General features: G+C 35.8%; 1 pseudogene; it reads right to left on the bottom strand.

Annotated features, from left to right (window-relative positions):
- Positions 1-9,452: 9,452 nt before the first annotated feature.
- Positions 9,453-14,477, bottom strand: part of LOC129053201 (deleted in azoospermia protein 1-like) — a 57,301-nt pseudogene continuing 52,276 nt past the window's right edge.

Here is a 14,477-nt window from a genome sequence, read left to right as displayed (position 1 = left end):
CTTTAAATAAATATTTTTATACTTTTGAGTGAATTTAATGTGAAATTTTAAAACACAAAGACACATACAAAAAGAATATGGGTATCAAATGCCTAAGGCTGTCTCTGGAACTTGATCTCAACATATTTTTTGATACTGATTTGTTATTATCATTCTTGCTTAAAGATGTAAAAGGTAGTAGTTAATTCCACAGCAGGAAAAGGAGCAATGACAGGCCATACTTTTCTAAGAACCATGGGTAATACTATTTGTAAAGTTTGTCAAGTGAGTCAAAGGCATAGTTCTTCACTCCAGGAGGCAGTGTTTCTGTCCTCACGATATCCACTCTGCCCCCTCCCACTGGAGCCTAGTCCCTCACCCTTGGCTTGCCTGCTCTTGGCCTTGGAACCCAGCTTTGCCTCTGTAGTCACTCCCTCCTGTCACTGATTTCTGGCCACAAGTCTTGGTTTTCAAACTTTTTGTTCCATCTATTTCAGCCCACTCATGAATTACTCTTGCCTGTGGACAGATGGCATTCCCAGGCACGGGCTTGGCAGGGAAAGATGAATTCGGTGAATTAAGCCAACGGAATCCTTTCTGAAAGTCATAATTGACCTGACAGGGCCGTTTCTATCCTAAATCCAGGGGTAGCTTGAGATGATATAATGAGAGCTCCACAACTGAGGCCATATTTCTCAAAGTATGTTACACTGGTCAGAATCACCTGGGGCACATGTTAAAAATGCAGATTACTGGGCCCATCCAGAGCATTAGCACAGGAGCATCTGAGAATGGGGCCCAGGATTTGGCCTCTGAAAAACACCTCTTATGATAGCTCTGATGCTCTTTGACTTCCCTGTAAAATTGGTATCTTGAGGAAACCTGCCCTATCAAATATTGAACTGATCTAAACATGGACACAACTTTGGATGGTGAGCATATGGGTTTGTGAAAGACACATCACCAACCAAAATGATGAGCAACCACCAAGTCATGTTCAGGGGGGAAAAAAAAAAAGTGCAGGTCACGCTTTTCTCAATATAGCCATTTTACTGCTTAAACACTGTTCAGATTTTACTCACAGTGAAGCTGCTCCAACACTAGGTAGGGGATCAGCATAGGTAAAAACGAAGAGAAAATGTCCTGTGCCTTTTAAATTACCTCTCTCCATTCTTATTGGCCTAGTCAGATTTATGGAGGATGTGAAGGAGGCAGGGAGAGTCATATCAAAATTTTTAAACAAATGTAGAAGGGCAGAGGGGACATGTCCACTTAAAACAGCTGGCCTGGTTGTATCATTATCAACTGCCTTTCTTCTGAAGTTTCATCTAAGATTGAGCCAGAACGGAGTGTGTCTCTATCCATTTTATTTTGGGCAAAGATAATAGATGTGATTAGAACCTTAGTGTATTTTTGCTAGATTTTTCTATAAAAAGATCTGATTGAGGATTATGAAACCTCCAGTTTTCCAAAGTGCTTAAAACGTTATACTATTGCTTCAAATTTATAAGGAGTGTTCATGACCTGAATATCCCAGTCATGCAAGTATTTCTTCTATTGTTAAAGACCTAGTGAACTGGTTGGTATCTTGAAGTTTCATGTGGAAAAAGGCACATTCCTGGCATACAGCATTAATGAAGGTGCACATAAGATACAAAGCCTTGTCTTGGGAAAACGAACTAGAGACTTTAACTAGAAAACTGTTTCAGATCAGTTAAAAATGTAAAATATAGCGACCATAGAGTTTAATTGTACAGTGGTAGTTTCAACTTCTGTACCAAGAGACAATTTTTTTTTTTTTTTTTGCATTTTCTTGGGATTGGCCCACAGCTACAGCCATATTGGACAGATGTTTTTAACTCTAAATGCAATGTTGAATTACCTATTATTTATTTGCTATGCAGATTGAATATTTTGCATGAGCATTCAAAAACATCTGTTCGTAGTTTGAACTTATGTCTATTGTTTTCTACTACAAAATGTACTGTCTAAAGATGGAAAGTCCTGTCTTTAATGAGTGGTAAGGAATTGCTCACAACCACCAGTTACATACAGAGACATACTACCCATGTTGGGAAGGGATAGATTACAGTTATCAAAATATGTACATGCTACTTTTCTCTCCCTTATGTTTCCCCACTTTCTCTATTGGCATCTTTGTGAAAGCAGGGTGGCATGCTGCCTTATCGTTGCTGCTCCTTATTACCCTCAACTGACAGCAAGGAAAGTAGGCAAGGCGATTAAGCAATGTGGCAGCCCATTTTTATCAGTTTACCTTTAAAAAAAGCCAAGAAAAATTTCGTGAAGAAGGGCTAGAGGTGCTTTATAACGAGGGAAGTGCTGTGGAGTATTTATTTTTAAGAGTCAATGACTTCCCTGCAAGACAGGTACTATCAATTTTGAAGTTATTTTGAATTAAAGGTAATCTGATTTTACATGAAGAAAAAACCAACACGCAGAATACACTCTTGGAGGTGACCAACCTTTTTAGAGCTGCTTGATTTCGCCATAACTTGAACTTTTTACAAAAAAGTGCTCAACTGTTATTTTTCAATTCCAAAGATTTTTGTGTTAATAATTTAATACGAAACTAGAAACAAGCTGGTGTAAAGCAACTATCTTAACGCATATGTAATCTAGTTTTGGGGTCTGAAAATACTGAAAACTTACTAGCTTCATCAGCTAGAACCAAATATTCTGGATAATCGGTAGTATGTATGTAACCACAGATATATGCAATCATAGATATATGCATATATAGACACATGTATACATATAGACACATATGCACATAAAAGAATTACCAATTTTTAGCCTATTATTGGACACTAAACATCACAATTTAATCTTTGGTGATGCACAAAGCACTGTTTGCTATCCTGCAGATCCTTGGAGTCAACTTTATGGTTATGAATCAGCAAGCTTACTAAGTAATGAAATACGAGAGTGTCTGAGGAGAGTTTCCTCTCCATTGGACTCAGCTTATAGAACTGAGTACCAACACTAGAGCTAGAAGAAGTGGTACTGATTTTTTTGATTGTATCCACATGAAGTACATGCAATATAAAAAATTTAAGCTCCATTAGGCAACTGCAATACCCCGAAATAAATGATCTAGAGACTAGGCCCAAAGTGTACAGTAGACAAAATGCTTCATAGCATCCAAAATGTGAGGGACCTTAGCCGTGAGATAGCAGAGTTGGATGTGTTCATCGGCATTCCTATTCCGCACTGCTGTGGATGCACCTCTTAAATTTATCTTTGTACCTACATTTGATTTTATGGGCTAACTCAGACAGATTAGTAAATTGAACTTTATACTTCTGCATTTTAAGAATTTAAGCTTGTTATACGAATTTAAACCTTGTTACACAGTTCCCACACAACTCCCCACCATTTTAGATTATTACATCAGAAAGCCAGAAACACTTTTGAAGAAAAAAAGTTTATTTTTATTCATTTATGCAAAGACAGTATCAGCAACAGGTAGCAGAAACATTTTTCTAAGTTCAGAATTAATTTTCCATTTTGAAAGGTTTAGGACTTAGTTATCTCTTTTACCTTACGCTTTTAAATACTTCACTCCAACAAAGACAAAAATTTATTCCCTTACTTTTCCTTAAGGTCATATCGGAATAATCCGAATTAGCTCTTTAGAATATAGGTATCATTTATAGAAATCTGGAGATTTAATCACAGAATGATGTACATCAGAATGTTAAAGCACTAAAAAAACTATGGGTGATTTTTAATGGACAAATTCATGGTGCTTTTGATTTCTGAGGTGTAATAAAGCCCTCTTGAGAATTCTAAAGTTAAAATACTCTCTCCTTCAGATTCAGAATGAAAATTTTGAGAAATCATAGACCCCAGTGGGCATTACTAATATGGCCCATAGTAACTACATTAACTTAAGAGTCTCCATGTTTTAGGGAAGAAGCCATTGAAAGAAGGGCCAGAAAGCCACTTTAAACTCATGTCCATGGCAGATCAAATGATACTGACACAAATGTTTCCCTCAGAAAGGTATTATATCCCATTGCTACCATTCCACGGCTTGGCCCTTGAACTGCTCATACAGCTACTTCCATTCTTTACATCACCAGTCCTAAGAGCAAACCTCCTGAAAGACTAGTAAAAGAGGCTGGGAAAAAAAGACTGTGAGTATAGCAAAAGGGCTCTGGTGCTCTAGCTGTGTGGTCACAATATAAAATGAGGACACTACCTAATCTAGAAACAACGTTAACTTTAACTCTAGCAGATTCTTAAGATATACTTACTAAACAACTTTCGTGATTTAGAAATATCAAAACTACCTATTTTGTCTCCTCTGGACATATTTTATTTTACAAAATGAAATATAACAGGCTAAACAACAAAAATAAAAATCTATTTATAGCAAGTAACTAATACTTCAATGTTTTTATAAAAGCAATTCCTGATTAATCTTTGAGTGACATAAAAAAGTTGCAGCGTTCTTTAATACCAGTTATTTTGCAAATTTCACATACAGCCATTAAGTTTAGCATTTCAAGGAACAATTTTTTTTTTTTTAATAAAAACGAAGAATGTAACTAATTGAGAAGGTTATATACCTAGTAAAGTTTAGTTTGTCTTGGATCCCTTAAAAAAGTAGGCCCAGAATTTTAGTTACCTAATTACTATCCCAATCGAATTGGATATATATATATACATATATATATATATATATGTATATATATATGTATATATATATGTATATATATATATATGTGGATTCTAGATAAAAGATAACATACTTTGAACAAACATTATGATTCACTGACTGGACTGTTTGCTTAGAATCTGTTTTACTGGGTTTGGATAAGAAGACTTCAATAAAGCTAATTATACATTGAGTTCCACTGATTAAAAATGCAGTTTTAAAAATTCTGCTTTTCAGGTAAATTTCTAGATAAATCATAAATGCAAAGCTCAATACTGAAATACTGTACTGTTCACAGGTACTTCTTGGAGAAGTGAAATGCTTGTGTTCGGACTATCAAAATTCTTAGCTTTCAAATCAGGTTTTAAAAACTTGTTTTTGAAAATCAGTATTTGCTTTTAAACACTTAAAATGCAAATTTCATTTTTTTAAAAATCCTTGCAGATAAATCTTAACATTCTTTCAGTCTCAATTATTTTTTACTTTAAACTATATATTAAACACAGAACCAGGTTCTAAATAAACATCTAAGGAAGAACAGTTTCAATGTAAGATAAAACTAGAGAGTCTAATAATACAACTTATACAGAAAGTTTCAGTGTGATTTACCAAAATTCAGAATTTCTGGAACAGTGGAAAACTTTTAGCTTAATATTCAAAACCACCAACTTCCCACAAAACTAGACAGCTGAGAGGATCAAACAGATTTAAATACTGTCAAACTTCTTCTGAAGCGATGCACTCTTTTATCCTGGAAAAGACAGAAATAGTCCTTTTATTTTACCGAAAATTTCTGATGACTACTATGGGTCTGCAAGTCGTCAAAACTTAAACCGTTTGTTTTGAGTTTAAACATTACAAATAATAAGAAAAAAAGATGATTCTTTTCAGGAAGCATATTTGAACACTGGGATGATAAATGTACCAAGATGGCTAGTTTTATTAAACAGTTAAAAAAGAAATCAATAATTAAAGAAAACAAATTCCAGTAAACTCAGAAATAACAGGACTTAAACTCAGTATCATTTTATGTACTTCTTAGTTAATAATTTTGCAGTGATGTCCCAAAGACAGCTGGTAGAAAATGTAATTGTAAAAAATCCTTTTTTTCACTAATTGAACTGCATTTAATAGCAACTACAGCTTGCGAACAGCTCTCCAATCTGAAAGTTCATGTTTTTAGATTAAAATATGTAAGTTTTGGCATTTAAAGACGTATCATTAACCTGTGAAGACATGCCATTCTTTAGAAAGGAAGATAAAACTTCAAAATACATGCAAAACTTTATTTTCACTCTATGTTGCCTACAGACATGCAAAGAGAAGTGAGAGGCCTTACAAGGAGGAATGGGAATGAGTAAACGAGTAATAACATTTCCTTTTCTACAAAGCTGTGCCCTTTTTTTAAGACTTCAGTTTCATTTTCAGCCTTCATTTTTAAGGCTTCAGTTTCATTTCAAGCCATAAAAGTGGCTTCTGGAAGTTACCTCATCTGTCAAAAGAGTGATAATCTATTTAGGTTAAAATCTAGAAAACTGGACACCAACATGTATCTTCAGAGGTCATGTAGGAAGCAAGATTGTGAAAGGGCTGGATAATTAAGACAATGAAGAGTGAAATCAGCTATGGAAATTGTAAATACATTCAAAAATATCTCAGGCATTCTAATTCAATATAACAACATGCAGTCAATCAAAATAGGTCTAGATGTTAGACAACTGCAGGATACCAACTTCTGATTCCTCTCCCAAATAAGCAGAAAACTCTGCAAGTTTCAAAGGGAGTCTTTTGTCTAACACCAGACTTGAGTTCTCAAGTTTCAAACTTGAGAACTCAAGTTTAAAAAAATATTTTCTGGGCCGGACATGGTGGCACACGCCTGTAATCCCAGCACTTCGGGAGGCTGAGGCAGGAGGATCACTTGAGCCCAGGAGTTGGGCACGGTGGCTCACGCCTGTAATCCCAGCACTTTGGGAGGCCAAGGCAGGCATGTCACAAGGTCAGAAGATCGAGACCATCCCGGCTAACAGGATGGAACCCCATCTTTACTAAAAACACAAAAAATTAGTTGGGCGTGGTGGCAGGTCCTTGTAGTCCCAGCTACTCGCGAGCCTGAGGCAGGAGAACGGCATGAACCTGGGAGGGAGCAGAGTTTGCAGTGAGCCAAGATCGCACCACTGCACTCCAGCCTGGGTGACAGAGTGGGACTCTATCTCAAAAACAAAAACAAACAAACAAAAAAAAACTTTTTAACTAGCTAAGTGTGGTGGTGCATGTCTGTAGTCCTAACTATTCGGGACGCTGAGGCAGAAGGATCCCTTGAGTGCAGGAGTTTGAGGTTGTAGTAAGCTGTGATTGCGACACTGCACTCCAGCCTGGATGACCAAATGAGGTCACCTCAAAAAAAAAACAAAACAAAAACAAAACAAAACAAAAACACACGAAAGACTGTCTTCTGCTTTGAACATAATTTAAGTACTACTGCAGACACCAATGTAATCAGAACTTTGGGCAAGGTAAGCTGATGTACAATTCCAGTTCTTTCTTTTCTAAATTATACTATCTATGTAGAATGAAGCAACAAGAGAACAAATGTCAAATTTAAATATGTTTACTCCCTGTTGCAAAGATGTTAAGAACTTAATTCTGCTATGTGCCTCTACTCTTCTACATTATACAGATGATCCACAATACAACCTTTTAAAAAGTCTTAAGCTTCATCCCATATCCATTCACAGATGAAAAAAAGCTGGTTGTGTTTTAAGACACAAAGCGATGGTTAAACATTTTCTTTCTAATGTAAAGTGTGTAGCCAGTTTTGACAAATCCGGCAGTTCCACTAAAGGTTGAATATGACTTAGCAATTCCATTCCCAAGTATGTACGCAAGAGAAGCACGCACGTATGTCCACACAATAACTTGTACGTGAATGTTCACAGCATTATTTATAACAGCTAAAAAATGGAAATAATCCAAATGTCTTTAACAGATGAATGCATAAACAGAATAAAGTAATATCTACAAATGAAAAGAAATGATGAAGTTCTGATAAGTGCTAGAATACTGATGAACCTTACAAACATTATGCTGAGTGAAAACATCCAGTCACAAAATGCCACATCATTATGTGTGATTCCATATACAAGAAATGTCCGCCACAGGAAAATCCTTAGAGGAAAAAAGTAAATTAGTGGTTGCCTGGGGATACACAAGTTCTGGGAAAATAGCAGGTGACTGCTAAGGTAGTGGGGTGATTTTTGGGGTGATTTAAATATTCTAAAATTGATTGTGGACATGGTTGCACAACCTTGAATATACGAAAAAACAGTGAAGTGCACACTTTAAATACATAAATTGTATTACTGCTATTATTTCAATAAAATTGTTACTTAAAAAACACCTTCCCTTTATTAACCATAGTATTTTTCTCCCACTGGGCTGACCAGGTTAGTTCTTTTTCATATTTATAGACTTAAAACCACAAGAACCCAGAAACCTTTAGTCCTGTACCTTCTCATTCTAGACTTGTAAAAACTAGAACCTTAATAAAAGATTTGTCTATCCAACATGGATAGAAAGTGGGATCAGAAATCAGATCTTTCTGGAATTCAACTAGCCACATTCTCTTCCACTTCACCAACTCTGAATCAACCTTTCTTTCTTTCTACTGAACTTTTTACTGCTTCATTTTACCCCTTTTCTCCCTTCACACTGTTCAGGTGTATCATCTGAATAAACCATTTCTTTTCTTCTCTTTAGTCCAATACGCATGTATTAAGTTCTACTTTTCTTCTCTTTTTTTTATTTTTATTTTTTTTGAGAGAAAGGTCTCTCACTCTGTTGCCCAGGCTGGACTACAATGGCACGATCACGGCTCGGTGCAGCCTCAACTTTCCAGGCTCAAGCAATCCTCCTGCCTCAGACTCCTCTGGAGTAGTTGGGACTACAGGCATGTACTATCACAACTGGATGATTTTTGTATTTTTTTGTAGAGATGGTGTTTTGCCATGTTACCCAGGGTGGTCTCAAACTCCTGAGCTCAAGCAATCCACCCACCTCAGCCCCCAAGTGTTGGGATTACAGGCGTGAGCCACTGTACCCGGCCAAGATCTGCTTTCTGCATCTAAAATTTTCTTTTACTATTTGGTCATGGTAGTCAACTAACTCTCTTCTCTAGTAAACCCTTTCAATTACAAATTTCTGCTGCAGGGTTCTTCCCTAAATTCGACTACATATATATATCAAGGTTTGGCAGCAGAAAATATACTGCCAAGTAAAACCCACACTGGTTTATTGGGTTACAGTCAAATGCCAACAGTTCAATTAAATGCTCTAGGCCGAGCGCGGTGGCTCACGCCTGTAATCCCAGCACTTTGGGAGGCTGAGGCGGGCAGATCACGAGGTCAGGAGATAGAGAACATCCTGGCTAACATGGTGAAACCCCGTCTCTACTAAAAATAGAAAAAATTAGCTGGGCGTGGTGGTGGGCGCCTGTAGCCCCAGCTACTTGGAAGGCTGAGGCAGGAGAATGGCATTAAGTAAACCCACGAGGTTGAGCTTGCAGCTTGCAGTGAGCCTAGATGGTGCCACCGCACTCCAGCCTGGGTGACAGAACGAGACTCCGTCTCAAAAAAAAAAAAAAAAAAAAAAAAAATTCCTCTAAGAAATCTCAAAATACATGTACCACAAGGAAAACAGCTAACTTGAGAGGGAACAAGTGGGCTTTTTAATTATGCATACCATTCCTTTCATACCTTGAAGTAGTCATCTTGAGTAACAACAGAATTTATCAGTCTGCTCTCTGGATTAAACAGACAAGATACCACCATCTGTATGCTTCGGTCCACAGATTTCTGAAACACACAAGTTTTCAGTAATGTAAAGACAACTCGTTCTTTCACTCGCTCTTAATAAGGGTGTGTGTTTCTTTTATTTTGATGGTTTACTGAACATATTAGTTTATTTCTAAAGAAACGCAAAAAATGCTAAAAGAGGCTGGCAACAGTGGCTCACACCTGTAATGCCAGCATTTTGGGAGGCCGAGGCAGACAGATCACCTGAGATCAGGAGTTCAAGACCATCCTGGCCAACACGGCGAAACCCCTTCTCCACTAAAAAATACAAAAATTAGCTGGGTGGCGGGCGCCTGTAATTCCACCTATTCAGGAGGCTGAGGTAGGGAGAATTACTGGAACCGAGGAGACGGAAGTTGCAGTGAGCCGAGATCACACCACTGCACTCCCAGCCTGGGTGACACCGGAAGACCCTGTCTCAAAAAAAAAAAAAAAAAAAAAAATTCATAAAAATGTGATTTGTAATTCCTACCACATATCCTCAGTATGTAAGTTTTCTGACAAATCAAAGAATTATTTTAGAAACTTAGCGATACAATACTGGTTTAAAAAGCTCAGTTTGTTAAATCCCTAAGTGAACTCCAATGTTTCAAGAAAAAAAAAAAAAAAACAAAAATCAGGACAAAATCTGCCAATTACACTGTAAGAGTATGTTTTAATATTTATTCACTATTTAAAATCCAATATCAAATCAAGGAATTTACACTCCAATGGGATTTCTTGGGTATTATACCTATTACCAGTACATCAACTACTTCCACACTCCCACCTATTTAACAGAACATATGTGATGCAAGAGTGACAGTACTGTTATTACAGAAATTTGCAGTAATGATAAAAAACAGAAACAACGCTGTCTATTTCAGTATTTGAATAATTACTCCTGACTTCACCACTGTTGGAAACTTCTGCCACATATAATGTTATGGAGAGAATGCTTATTTAAATAATATTTTTCACTGCTTAAGATCAAAACTGTGGTAAAAGAAAAGGGACATATAATTCATACGAATTCTTCTTTTGAGTAGAATTCTAGAGGAAACCCTCCCATAGCATTCTTCCAAATCATATTAATACAGTATTTATTAAAGAATGGCTTTTGAAAATTAGTGGAACTGAAATACAGGAAACGACTGCTGAATCAGAACCTTTATGTATATACTGAATATTTGGGGTATCTGAAATTTCAACAACCTTCACATTAACTTCTGAGTATCGGTCCATTATTTAAGCTCCATGATTTATGGCTAACATCTTAAAATTTGGGCAAAAATTTTTGCTTCTCAAAAAAAGTTGTTAAAACTAGAAAAAAACACAAAATACATATTTTAAAAAAATTCAAAGTTAGATGTTTGCCTTCTGTGGGCCATTTCCAGAGGGTGTGGTAGCTTCATGAATTGAGCATTCATTTGGCACAACATCACCTCCTGTATCAACTTCTCCACAGTGATAGTTAAGAGCTGAATAAGGCCTATATTTAAAATAATGAAAGTGTAATTAAACAGATACACAGATACGTTTAAAAGCTACTTATTTATTCCTCAAAAAGGTGAGCTGGTATCAAAAGTTTCAACGTAGGTTGTGTTGAAACTCAATTGTGCTACTTCAGAAACCTTGTTTTAAACGAAAAGTCGAAATACATTAAGGCAGCCTTTGGTTTTAAAATCTCTTCCAGGCATCAACATAATCAGAGGTAGAAGGATTCTAAGAAACAAAGGTAGTACGGGAGTGTTTGAGAATTTTAACACTTATTATATCCTTCAAATATCCAGTCGTGATGTAAGACAGCAGCTCTGGTGTATTCGAGGTAATACTCTAATTCCTCTTTAAGAGGAATTAATAGCAAAACATTTTATTCCGATTCCTCTTTAAGAGAAATTAATAGCAAAACATTTCGGTTTCTCTTCAACAAATTTTTTATGGCTAGTAAAGCCAGAGGCATATTCTAGGCAGATACATGCCAATTCTAAAGCCAAGTTAATACTACCATTCCTGGATTATATGGTCTATCAACAAGTAACTGAACACTTATCATTATGTGGACCAGCTACTGTTTCAGCACACAAAAACCTGAGAGACAAAAAGGCACTGTTGCTCCCATGGGAGTTTACAATTGGGTTAAAGTAACAAAACATAAAACATTAATATAAAGAACCATTTAAAAATATCTATAGGCATATATGGCATAGAAAAATAAGTCAAGAAAGATGAGGAAGTATATGTTTCATTAATTTCACTTTACTCCATAACCCCTTTTGCTCCCCAACAGGCCACTGTGGTGGCATCTTAAAAAAAAAAAAAAAAAAAAAAAAGAAGGAAACCAAAACTATTAAAATATTCTTACACATTTTAAAACACTCATGAGATACACAATATTGAAGCACTTATCATGCTGGCTCCTTTGTTACTAAAATGAAAGAAACAGAGTAGAAAAAAGAAGTACTTTATGTTTCTAACCCCTGACGTTCTTGTTACCTTTTATATGTAAAACCTCGCCATTTTCCCAATTTTCTGGAGTTGGCATTGTGGAAATCTCAAGGATACGAGTTCTTTCAATTTATTACTTATCACCATAGATATGATTATGGGTCACAGATATAGTCACATCTATGAAAAGAGGCCCAGAGAACTACTATCATGAAGCAGCAAGCTAAAATAGAAATATAATTGGAATTCTGTGCTCTAAGAATGGGATGATAATTTTATTTCACTCTATCTCCCTAAACAATTGATGAAAGTCAGTCTGGATGTTTCAGCTATTTGACAGTGAAGATGAAAAACTACATGCTGAAATACAGAAGGGGACAATGAATCTCAGAAAACTGTTTTACAGAGAATCTCAGAAAACTGTTTTACAGAAAAGTTATCGCTAACTATATTCCTGTCACAATGTTAATCCATTACTTCTAAATAATACAGAGGGCTTCATTCCAGACCAATTGCAAGTGTTTTCCTAAATTTTAGGTACACTTCACTAGTTTAAAATGACACACTATTCAGGAAATTTGTATAAACAACTTAAAGGGCTCAACAGTATCTGAAAATAAATCATTTTACTCCCTCTTCAGTTACCTGATAATTATATACAGGCAACTGATACCCAGTGGTGACCTGACCTGGTGAATCTGGGTAAGATATGTCTGAAAGTAAGTTTACAGAAAGAATGAATACGGTAAAACATCTTTTTAAATTAGAAAGAAATATTATTCCCAAAATTTAAAAAAAAAATGAAAAACTTTAAAATATTTGTTACTTTTCTAAATACAACAATGCGGAATTCTAAACGAATGAATCAATTTAGGAAGAAAGAAATATTCTCTATCAAGTGCTAAGCCCCTTTGGGTGGGGCAGGGGAACACACAAATGACAAAAGTAGTGACTATTTCACCAGGCAAAGTTTACCTAACTTACACTGTGTACTTACGCCCACCCAGAAGTTATTTCTTACGCTGCTGATAAGGCTCCATTAAGACAGATGTCAATGTAAGTTAAGTTAATACATTTGCTATTTCTTTGTCAATATACTTCCAGATAGTTTTGTGTTTGACAATACTACACGGTAATATGTAGTTCTCCTACAGATGTTATGTTTTTTTCTGTACTTCATTTCGAAAAACTAAGGGCAGTATACAATCCAAAACTGGAGAAGGACAGTACAATGTCTTATATGTTTCAATAAATACTTATTGTTTGAAAACATATACGAAGCAGCATACATGAATACACCCAGATTCAGTAACGGCTCACTGTAAATGTTAGAAACAAGTAGGGCTTTTTCTCTAGCCATTGTTCAGAGAAGAAAAAAGAAGAAGAGGTATAATCCTACACATTTCAAGTACATCCAGAATGTCAATAAATGAGAGACACTGAAGAACTATTTCACTACTATTTTGTTACTTTATTTTCCATCAAAGAAAATGTCTTTTCAACTAACACATAAAGAGAATGGACTAAGAAGAAAATAAACGTTATTTATCACCAATAAGTGATAGAGTATGTCAAATCCTACTTTAAATATCAAAGTAATCAGGATCAGAGAAATTGCATGCCAGAAATTCACAGGATTTATAGGTATAGTAAATGACATCAGAAATCTATACATTCCAGAACCAGAATATACCCAGAAGTCAGCAGTTTATATGAGGTGGCATCTGGAAATCATTGCAAGTAAAGAAGAGCTAGATTAATCGCTATCCTTAAAGAATAAACTAGGCAGAAACATCAGAACAGCTGCTTTCTAATATTTTCGGAACTAGGTATAAGGGGGGAAAGAAGCTCAGGTGTTTTAGAGGTAATACTCTTTTTTATTCCTACTCTTATTTAAGAGTAATTAACAGCAAAACATTTCTGTTTCTCTTCAACAAGTTTTTTGTGGCTGGTAAAGCCAGAGGCAGACCCTAGGCAGATACACGCTAATTCTAAAGTAACATTAATACTATCTTTCTTAGATTACACAGTCTATCAACAAGTAACTGAACACTTATTATGTGGACCAGCCACTGCTTAAGCACACAAAAACCTGAGAGAGAAAAAGGCACTGTTGTGCCCATGGGAGACTGCAACTGGGTTAAAAAGAAAGTAACAAAATGTAACACATTAATATAAAGAACCATTTAAAAATACTTATAGGCATGTATGATATGGAAAATAATCCAGAAAGAACAGGAAGTGCATGGTAGGCTAATTCACTTTACCCGAGGTACAACCTACCTCCTTTGCTCCGCAACAGGCCACTGCAGTGGCATCTTAAAAAAAAAAAAAAAAAACAAACAAACAAACAAACAAAAAAAAACAGGAAATCAAAATTACTCAAATATTCCTAAACATTTTCAAAAACACATGATATATATAATATTGAAGTACTTATACTGGCTCCTTTGTTATTATAATAAAAGACACGGAATGGAAAAAAGAAGTGCTTTATGGTTCTAATCCCTGATATTCTTGTTACTTCCACATAT

This window comes from Pongo abelii, chromosome Y, assembly GCF_028885655.2.
Source record: "Pongo abelii isolate AG06213 chromosome Y, NHGRI_mPonAbe1-v2.0_pri, whole genome shotgun sequence".
Classification (NCBI taxonomy): domain Eukaryota; kingdom Metazoa; phylum Chordata; class Mammalia; order Primates; family Hominidae; genus Pongo; species Pongo abelii.
This window is presented reverse-complemented; position numbering and strand designations above follow the sequence as displayed.